This window comes from Suncus etruscus, chromosome 6 (assembly GCF_024139225.1).
Source record: "Suncus etruscus isolate mSunEtr1 chromosome 6, mSunEtr1.pri.cur, whole genome shotgun sequence".
NCBI classification, from domain to species: Eukaryota; Metazoa; Chordata; class Mammalia; order Eulipotyphla; family Soricidae; genus Suncus; species Suncus etruscus.
In genome coordinates, this window is record NC_064853.1 from 67,055,247 (window position 1) to 67,061,292 (window position 6,046).

The 6,046-nt window shown below is 48.0% G+C and overlaps 1 non-coding gene across 1 annotated transcript; it reads right to left on the reverse strand.

The window, feature by feature from the left end:
* Positions 1 to 4,960: 4,960 nt before the first annotated feature.
* On the reverse strand, positions 4,961 to 5,067 carry LOC126012836 (U6 spliceosomal RNA). Its single transcript, XR_007497191.1, has one exon. It is a non-coding gene; the product is annotated as a U6 spliceosomal RNA (small nuclear RNA).
* Positions 5,068 to 6,046: the final 979 nt, after the last annotated feature.

The following is a 6,046-nucleotide window of genomic DNA, read 5'->3' on the forward strand; positions in this document are numbered from 1 at the left end:
CATACATTGTGGAGATGAACACCAGATTTCTCAAAACCTTTCAAGTCCAGTTGTGGCAAAGAGGGTCAATTTGTTTCTTTCTGTGTTTATTGACCAGTCAGCAGAAACTTGCATAACTCCAAAATATGCTGTTCCCATACTGTGCTGCCCTTTGCTACACAGGGGAGCCCCAGACCTCCTTGGCTCAGCTCCTTCAACAGATTTCAGTCACAGCTGATCTCTCACTGACTCTGAGAAAGTCACTTGTGTGTAAAACAGCAGTCAGCTTCCAACTTCCAAACATGAATGTCCCTGGTCCATGCAAAGCTGTCTTATCATTTGTTCCAGTGGAGTGCTTTTTTCTCTCTTAAAGAACCTGTCCAGACAACAAATGTTACATGTTTCAAGTGAAACTAATTCTTAACCTATCATGATTGGGAATGGTTGGTTTGGGCAAAACGCTAAGTGAGGTGCACCTGATGAGAAAAACAAACATCTGGCTGAAGCTGAGGAAATCACTATTCCAAAACAAAAGTGTGTTTTCATAGCTCTACCCAACTATCTTTACTATTCTGGCAGTATAAAATATTACAAGTTAGGGGCTTCCAGTTTCTTTCCCAGAGACTTGTTGTCCCAAGCAAAATACACTGTGCTTTGTTCTGCGAAATGATTGAAATATGTACTTTTCAATGCCAACTTTCAAATGGGCTCTGATGAGAAAAGGCAGGAATAGAAAAATGGCAGGATACTGTGTTGCATATCTCAGATTTTTCTTCAGACTGTGTTATGTGGGTCTTTCTGTAAACATATATTGTGTCTTAAGTGTTTGTTTAATTTAAATGTTTATTCTGAAGTGACATTATATATGGTCTTAAATTTACTTCACTTCACTCAGAGGTGCCCCTCCAGACTAAGTGGACTAGTTCTGAATCATTATCCTTGGTATGAATTTAAGCCCATCTATTTCACCCCGAGCCCCTTCCCTCCCCATAGGTATGCACACCAAACAGACAGTCCTATCCTCTTGTCACTTGGATAATCTTGGATGTGGCAATAGTTCAGGGGCAGTGAGGGGACTTTCACCCAATTCAAGCTGGATATTGTAGAGGTGAGTTAAGTAAATGACCTACTTCTTTTCTTGTCTCATAGGGCTTATGCATAGGTCTGCCTCTTATTTTCCTGTGAGGTCTTTAGTGCCCTCAATCTTGTGCATATAGGAAGTGGGAAGCAGAAAGCTGGTGTTTGGAGCCCCAACATCTGAAGTCAGGTGGCGGGGAGAAGTAGATAGGACACTGCCCCTCATGACCAGGTGGGACTTTGCACTCTAAGAGAAGATCAGGGCCAGACTCCCCCCAAAGGACATGTTCTCAGCTGGTCTGCCTGCCTTTCACTGCAGCTTCTGTGCTGGACATGGGCATAACTGAGGCCTAAAGAGGCTGATGCAGTCAGCGTAAGAATCCTAGCCCATTAACCAGAGAGACAGCACAGCAGTAAGGGCATTTGCCTTGCAAGTGGCCAACCCAAGACCAACAATGGTTTGAATCCCGGCATCTCATATGGTTCTCCGTGGCTGCCAGGAGCAATTTCTGAACAGAGTCAGGAGTGACCCCTGAGAACCACCAGGTGTGGCCCCCTACCCAAAAAAAAAGAATCCCAGCCCAGAGACCCCAATGAGCAAGGAGAGGCTAGACAAGTGATTCATGTGACATGGTCCTAATTTGAGTAGGTGATGGGATTGATTGTCAGACAGACCTCACTTGCATGAGAACAGATGAAATCATTTTATATACCCCTCTGAGGGCATGTGTGATCTGATAGGCCTTGTCCTGTAAGGATGTATGATATCATTTTAGGAGCCTATATAAGGATAAGTGCATTCTGATTGGTTGTCCCATTTCGGAACCTCATTTGCACAGGCTAATGACTGGTTGTTCCAATTGAATGACCTTATAGAGTGTAGCCAATCAGAGAGCAGATATAACAAAGGGGCTATGGGGCCGGGCGGTGGCGCTGGAGGTAAGGTGCCTGCCTTACCTGCGCTAGCCTTGGACGGACCGCAGTTCGATCCCCCCGCGTCCCATATGGTCCCCCAAGCCAGGAGCGACTTCTGAGCGCATAGCCAGAAGTAACCTCTGAGCGTCACCGGGTGTGGCCCAAAAACCAAAAAAACAAAACAAAACAAAACAAAAAACAAAGGGGCTGAATATGTAAGGTATACAAAGGTATGCAAGCCTAGATCAGTGTATGGAAATCCACTTTTCCCACTTACTTCTGAGCCTACTGCCTGGTTTCTGCCTGTTTGGCTGTAACAACATAACAACTTGAGCTGCTAGATAAGATCTGTGACACTGAAGGAATGAAGTGGTCAGTCACATGATTTATATGCCATCTACAAAAGCCTGGGCCACATGGTGTCAGCTGTCATACAACGGTATATCTACCAAGTATGAGGGGTGGCATGTGGAACCTATTAGGGTTGTGTACCCCATTTCACAAGTGTCATTGTCTCTAGATTTGGGACACACACTCTGTTCCTGCACCCATGACTTCAGCCTTGCAAGACTGAGGCAGAGGTCTTCCCCATAGATGTGAGGTCTTGGTCCCAACACCCATGACGAGCAGACACAGACCCATTCACACAGGCAGAATTGTGTCTAGTGCTCAGGGGGAAAAAAAGTACAACTCATAGCAGGAAGTTGAAATGCCCAGAGGAAAGGATGGTGGGGACAGCATTTGGTGGACAGCAGAACATCTCTTTTCCCTGAAGTCATTTCACCTCAGATCACAATTACAAAGGACCTTCTCAGAAACATATTCAGTCATTGTTTCAGGGGCTAAAGTATAGCACAGTGTTAGGGGGTTTGCCTTGTATGCAGCCAACCCGGGATGGACCCAGGTTCGATTCCCAGCATCACATATGATCCTCTGATCCTGGCAAAAGCGATTTCTGAGTGCAGAGCCAGGAGTAACCCCGAGCACCACTGTGTGTGGCCCATAAACAAAACAACAGAAATAATCATTGTTTCAGAAGAAAGAAGCCTCAAAGGAAACATGCATCTCTGCCATAGAACAGCAACATTAAGTGTCCAGGAACTTCTTATAAATAAACCTCCCCAGACCCTCGCATGCTGCTTGCTGCTCTGAGATGTAATGATGTGCACAAGTGGGAGGGCAGCAAGGCACACCTAAGAAAGCATGCAGACTTCGCTATGCTACCAGGCATCACCTCAGGAGACCATCACCTGCAGGAATTCTTGCCCCTATCAAGCCAGGCTGGCCCAATGATGAAGCCAGAGGCAAAATTGGGTGTCAATACTGAGGCAGTGTCCATGTGGCTCATGGTCCAAGCAGGCACAATTCAGCCAGAACAAGAGCCAAGCCCACTGGAGTAGATGAGGTCTTGAGAACATCATAAGCTGTGGATACCAGAAGATAGTGCTGTGTGGGGGTGGGTACCTACATGCTTCCTTCAGAGCTGCCTCTTCCCATCATCCTCTCCCTAACCAGTCCTGTCCCTTGTGACCACCACCCCACTTTCTTCCCAGGTGAAGCTCCAGCAAACTGATTTCCTCACTGTCCCTAAGAAATGAGATCTGGAGATCTGCCTATGGTGGTTATGAGCCTCTCTTCTCTGGATGTCCTGTTCCAAGCCCAGGAAGTCACAACTGCCACCAAGGACTCTTTCCCAGTACATTAAAAATCTCCCTCCTGGTCCTCTGTGGATGCTGGACCAAGAGCTGCTGCATGAGATTGGGGTCTTGAGGAGAAAAAGCAACATAGGATCCCTAAACAGCATTACCACTACAGGGGCTCCCCCTGGCTACACTCCACTTTAGGGTCAAATTCCTCTAAGAAACAGTCGAGGGCCAGGTCTGAGGGTGGGGAGTATGTGCAGACCCACTGAGGCTGGACTTCCACTTGCACACTCTGTGCAGGCAGTCACCTATCTCCCCCCACCCCACCCCTTGTGAAGCCTTGATAGGCCAACCACACTTCATCCAACTTCTCCCTGGTCAGGGGCTGGGCATCTTGGCTTCTGGTGAGTGTGCACAGCCAAGTTCTCACTGGGCCTTTCTCAGGAGAAAAGAGGTTTCTGGGCCTGTCCTTATAGGGCACTGACCCATCAGGTCAGGGCCCTCCCCTGCAGTCTCCCACTCACCCGATTGGAGGAGATTCAATCCCTTCCTAAGGCTCTGCTTCCCCCATGACAATCCTTGGAAAAGCTCGGTCTTGACTACATACACTCACACCTTCTCCCTGCATACTCCGTGGAAAGGTTCATTTTTTATAAAGTAGACAAGTATCTTTCAAAAGAGGCCAGTGGCCCCCTGTGGGACCCCAGGATATTCCAAGGAGGCCACAAGTGAAAATTGTATAGAGGGACTATTGCAAGACAACCCACTAGTAGGATGAGGGAACAGGGCACAGAAAGGCAAAAAGTCAGAAGGGTCAGTAAAAGGCAGAGAAATGCTGCTCCAGATAGCCCCCCCACCCCAATATCTATTTCCTTGACACCTCCCGAAGACACCCTGAACTGACACTCTTCAGCTCCCCAATTCTGCACAGATGAGCGAAGTGGCTGCCTCCTTGGGCTGTCACTCCATGGGGGGCAAATGTGCCTTCCTGGGGATATTCAGATTTTAAATAGGGAGGTCCACTGAACCCTTTAATACTGCCTAGCCAAAGATCACCTAATTTTGAGGATTTTGTTTTGTGAGGTTTGAATTGAGACACATTCAGCAGTACTAGGGGACCATATACGGAAACAGATTGAACCAGGACACAGCATGCCAGGCAAGTGCCTTAACTGCTATTTCCCTGGCCACAAATTTGGAAGATTTTACCACAGCATCGTAATCTTATCAGTCCTTGTGCCTAACCTCATGCCCATCAGCTGTTCTGCCTCTCCCCTTCACTACCTCTCCCTGCCTTGCAGCTCAGGCAACTTCTTTTTTTTTTTTTTAATTTTTATTTTCTTCTAAAAAATATGGAACGCTTCACGAATTTGCGTGTCATCCTTGCGCAGGGGCCATGCTAATCTTCTCTGTATCGTTCCAATTTTAGTATATGTGCTGCCGAAGCGAGCACGCTCAGGCAACTTCTAAAGACCCTGTAAACTGTTGGTCCTTCTATCAGATTTACCTGGTGGATAATCCCACACCAGATTATCTTGGGTGGCATCTTAAGGCCACTGGAGAACAAGGGAGTACCTTCTCCCATTAGTTTTGGGGCCCTACAAATTAAACTGGCATGAATGTATTAGTGAGGGCAAGGTGAGAAACTGCACCCAGGACCACACAACCCAGGGACCATCTTCTTGGGGAAGGAGAAATTGGGGGGGGGGGGCATCTGTCCAGAGAGGACTCACTTTTGGCCTCCAGTACTATCTCTCTGGCTCCATGTCTAAGGAAGTTTAGGAGAGGAGTTGGAGGGGGTTAGTTGTTTGTGAGGGAGACTTTGAATTTAAGAGATAAAAACATCAGAAGAGCAGATACCTTGACTGAAAATCGCATTGTTTGATGAGATTTATACACCCATAGTACTCAGGAGCTATTCCTACTTAAGTGCTGGGGAACCTTGAATTGAATTTATTATTATTTTTGGGGGATCATATGACAGTGCTCAGCTTTACTCCAGGCTTTATGCTCAGTCAGGGATCACTCCTGAGTGGCAGGGCTTGGGGGACCATATGGGGTGGATGGGGATCACATGCCAGTCTCCTGCACGCAAGGCAGATAGATGCCCCACCTCCGAACTTTATCATTTGGGGTTTGGGGGAAAGGCATCCAGAGGGGCTCTGGGGAAAGTCTACTGCGGTGCTGGGGGTGTAAACTTTATCAGATCCCACGGAGCTCAGGAAAAAGCCCACTGGGCATCCCAGGCTTCCTCCTACAAAAACGGGTTCAGCCCGCCCCGTGGAGCTGCGCCTCGGGAAGCTTCGGGAAACGGCCACGCGCTGCCACTGACAAAAGGAAGCGGCGCAGACCTGGGAGTGACGTCGTGACTCCTGTTGCCCTGAAATTCCCGGAGCAGGGCCTACTCGAACCGGCCCGGAGCGGCGGCGCCG